We start from the raw sequence: 4,527 nt of genomic DNA on the forward strand, positions 1-4,527 counted from the left end.
AAACACTTTAAAGAATCAGATTATCATATTGGCAAAAACGCGAAAGATCTCACGCGGAAAATTCTTAATGAAGACTCAATTCCTTCGGTTTTTGCGAGCGGAAAAAGTGATCTAACATTCACCTTAAAAATTTATAAAGGAAATTGAACAACATTTAATGTAAATATTTAGAAATTCGAATGGGCATATATTGCCATCCTTCAGAGGTATCAAGAATATGAAGGATTAACGTTGGTTAACAAATTATCAAAATTTCATATACAGTTTAAAACTCAAAAAAATGAAAGTCAACTTGGCCGCACAAACAGTTAGCAGTTCTGTGGCAAAAAGCATAGAATTTTTGAAAGAGGCTGGTGATCCAGTGTTTCAAGGAAGCGGGCCAACATCTAAATTTATATCAAAAATTGAACGGTATCTACAAAAAAACAATTTTTAAGCAACTTTTCTCCACAATTTTGACACCGTATCTTACCTCACTGTCCCTTGCAGTTTGTTTGAGGTATTGAACTCTCGAAATCCATGGGCTAAAGGTTACAAGGCACCAATTCGGCTTTCCAACCTTGAAATAACCAAATGTTACATAATGAAGACTAAAGAACTTCTATTCAATTTAACAGACCTGGAAGGCAACTTGATTTTTTAAAGCCAAAGAAAGACAGCCATTATTGGTTTTGGTGTCACAATTCACAGTGTTTTGGACATTGGAGAGAAGTACATTGTTCCCCCTGATGGACCACTGAAGTATATTTTTTAAAATACCAGATTTTGCAAACAATTGTTTATTTTTTAAGGTACCTTTTAACTTAAAAACTTTCGCAGGCCCATTTAGAGTTATATTTTAAGTTTTTAACACAATTTGTCAGCGAGGAGGTTGGAACAACAATCCTACTTGTAGAAACTTCACTGCTGCATACAAAACACGTTGGTTACTAAAATTGAAAATCAAAAAAGTGGCCACTTAATTGCTTTGGACAACACTCATGTTCCAAATTTGTGCATGGTGCCAGTTCCAACCAACGAACTTAGAGTTATTAAAGAAGAATCTCTAGAGGAAGAAATGGATGACTTTATTATGTTTCTTACTGATGAAACATCAACATCCAACATCTTACGAGAAAACATAATCCGTTATATGGCTGGTTTTGTTGTAAAGAAATTACAAAAAGAATTAAAATTCGAAACATGTTTACACGCTTTAGACGAAAGGCATTCCTCACTATCAAGTCAAAGCTATGTAAAGGGTGATCCAACCAAACTTCTTCTCCTTTTAAAGGACAATGGTGGATTATGTCATCCGACAGCTAGTGTTCTCAAGATTTGTAGCTTGACCGAGAAGGTAGTGAGATACTTTGGATCAATTCAAACTGTGGCTAAAAACATTGACTTAAAAATAGAATGTTTGGTTCTGCGCCAGTTAGTAACGGACAATATTATTCCAACTCTTACTGAACACATGTTTGATGACGAACTTGGATCACAACACCACGTTAATGTTTTGATGAAAAAGATTATCAATATATACGTTAACATAAGGCTGAGGAAAATAAGCAGAGACATAAACAATCAAATGAAGAAAGAAGCTATTCGAAAAAGACTCACCAAGCTAATACTTTTTCAAGGGCAATAAGAGTTCTTTAATCCTTTATCACTGTGTGTAGAATCCCTTCCACAATTATACCTCCCTTTTACATCCTTTGATTGCAATTTCAATAGCCAAATACTCAGACACTGTTTATTTTTATTCCTATTATCATGTATTTCTGCTATTATTTATATTAATATTGAAACTAATATATTCATAAGTATTACATTAACAGATAAATATCATTAATATTTACTCACATTTCATTATATAATTTGGAAATTTATTGGTACATTCCTCCATACTTCCTTTGTTTACATCTTACAGCTGACTTACTTTTTTTAGTATAGTCAAGGCTATAGCCTAGGTATAGTTAGCCGCGCATAGACGCCGTAGGCGGCGCCACATAATTTTGTCCATATCACGCATAAGAAAGCGCCATTGCTCAAAACCGGCCTCAATTTCGTAGATCCAGCAGTTTGTCTAGGTATAAGTATAGTTCCTATGTCTATGGATACGCCTTCTTTCTTTCAACTTTCTTCTGCAGTTTTCATTGGGCGCGACGTCACCAGTGAAGAGGGACCGTACATTTGCGACCCCTTTCTTCTGATTGGTTCTTGTTACGTCATGCAATGACGCCACGCGAGAGTGATGTTGTATCTGCCATCTGTGCGACCTCAATGGAGCTAGATCAGTTCTGTTCAGTACAGCTCGTGTTTTGCTACCTAGGTTCGACTTATTTTTAGCCCTATGAATTCTATCGCCATCTATCGATTATGAAGCTATATTATGTCGTCTGCTTTTTTCAAAATGGCGTTTCCTGGTGCTGCTGCTGTAATTGTTGCTGCTGCTGCTGCTATTGCAAATAGAGAAGAAATTTATAGAAGAACAAATGCCCGATAGAGAATTTCTCAATCAGTTTAGAATGCGGAAGGACGATGTCAGTGTTCTTATTGAGGAATTGAGGCCTCTTTTAGGAAAAGAAATCATCAACAAGTATGTGATTACTGTGGAGCAAGAAATCTTGGCTGCTCTTTTATTTTATGGCTCTGGGTCATTTCAAAGAGTTGTGGCAGCGAATTACGAAAATGGTATGAGCCCGCCATCCGTAAGTCGGGCGATAGAACGAGTGACAACTGCCATAACTCAAAAGCTACGATACTTGATAGCGTATCCGTTAGGAGATGAAATGACAGAGAATACCAAAGTAAATTTCATAAACTTTGTATGCATGGACAATTTAATATATTGCTGTATATTTTCAGATTTCATTTTTGAGGTGGTGTAAGTTACCCAATATTCTGGGCGCGGTAGATTGCACCCACATTAACATGGAGGAACCGAGGGTTAATAGCCAAGAATATTTAGATCGTAAAGGCAACTACTCGATGAATGTTCAATTGGTACTTTAATTAGCTTAGAGTATCACTATTTATTGTAACCATAATTGTACACTTTTTTGTAGGTTTCTGATAATGATACAAGAATTTTGGATGCTTTAGTCAATTGGCCCGGATGCGTTCATGATTCGTTTATTTGGTGTCACTGTGGGCTGTACCAGAGGTTTGCAGATGGAGAAATGCCTTCTGGTTATTTATTAGGGGATAATGGATATGGACTACAGCCTTGGCTTGTAACTCCAATCCTAAACCCTAGTACACCCAAAGAGTTGGAATTTAATAAACACCATAAGAGAGGTTAAAAAATACTTATTTCTATGAACAATTGTACTATCTATTATGAATTGTAGAAACGTGATATAATATATTTAATTATATAAATATTTCACAGGTAGGAATGTCATCGAAAGGGTCAATGGCATCTTGAAATCAAGGTTTAGATGTCTTGATACCACAGGAGGAGCTCTATGTTATCAACCAGACAAAGTCGTAGCAATAACTTTCGCTTGTTGTCTGCTACATAACTTCTGTCTTGACAGAAATGTTCCAATTCCTGTTCCTCCAGGTAGCAAGATTTTATACAAATGGTAACATTATTATTATTTCTACAAATTTCCAAACTTACAGGTCAACTTGAGGTTGCAATTCGTAGGATTGCTGATGAGCATCACATGACTCCAGAAGTAATCGCTGTTGCCGAGGAGGGTAATAACTATCTTCAGAGGGGGCGTAGATTAAGGCTAAGCCTGGTTGACCTGTGTGTAGAAGCAGAGGTAATGTTATATTTAATTTCTGCAAAAGTTTAGCAAGCACAATAGGGCTATTTCTTTTCCACACCACCCAAGAGGTAGAAATAAAGGCGCGTTTTTTTACGAGGTATCCCATTATAACACTATCGTGTTCAGACCTATCCTCGGGCACTATTACCAGAAAAAATTAATGACTACTCATTTGTAGGTTGAGGTTGCACCACCTGTCCAGTAACGGTTGCCAACAGCGTCCAGAGGACATCAATCTGCCTCTCCAAAGCAGTTGCTTGCCTTTCCATAGCAGTTGCTTGCCTCTCCATAGCAGTTGCTTGGCTCTCCATTGCTTCAGTTTGTTTTTTTGACTCCTGAAGTAGCTGTTTCTGGTTTGCACTGATTGTTTCAATGTCTACCAGCAATTCTTTTTCGTCTTGGGCAATCTCATCAAATGTTGCCGTAACCTTCTCTATGAAAGCGAGTGGGCGTTTTCTGTTCTGGTTACCTACAGATCGTAATGGCATTATGCTCTGAGGTGGAACTGAACCTACCTACGACTGACGACGGCCAAATAGCCAGAAACTATTGGGGAGAGTGTCCTCAATAGTCTCGTAGCGGATACCCAAGACGCCTTGACATTGCAGGTAACTGTAGTAGCCATTTTTGGTCGCCACCATTAATTAAAACCCTTACCAGTAGATGATCCTGCCTTGGAAATGGGAGTAGATGTCTGGCCCACTTTTTGACCGACGGCAAACTGCGCTTCAGAGCTACTTCCAGCCACACTCGTTTCATAATGATA

The 4,527-nt window shown here is 37.7% G+C and overlaps 1 long non-coding RNA gene across 1 annotated transcript; it reads right to left on the reverse strand.

Moving 5' to 3' along the window:
• Nucleotides 1-292: 292 nt before the first annotated feature.
• On the reverse strand, nt 293-819 carry LOC149963200 (uncharacterized). The gene is made up of 4 exons (XR_016480194.1): nt 796-819; nt 620-736; nt 473-559; nt 293-386 (listed from the first exon to the last, which is right to left on the reverse strand). It is a non-coding gene; the product is annotated as an uncharacterized LOC149963200 (long non-coding RNA).
• Nucleotides 820-4,527: the final 3,708 nt, after the last annotated feature.

Source organism: Leiobunum rupestre, chromosome 1, assembly GCF_980474605.1.
Source record: "Leiobunum rupestre chromosome 1, qqLeiRupe1.1.hap1, whole genome shotgun sequence".
Classification (NCBI taxonomy): Eukaryota; Metazoa; Arthropoda; class Arachnida; order Opiliones; family Sclerosomatidae; genus Leiobunum; species Leiobunum rupestre.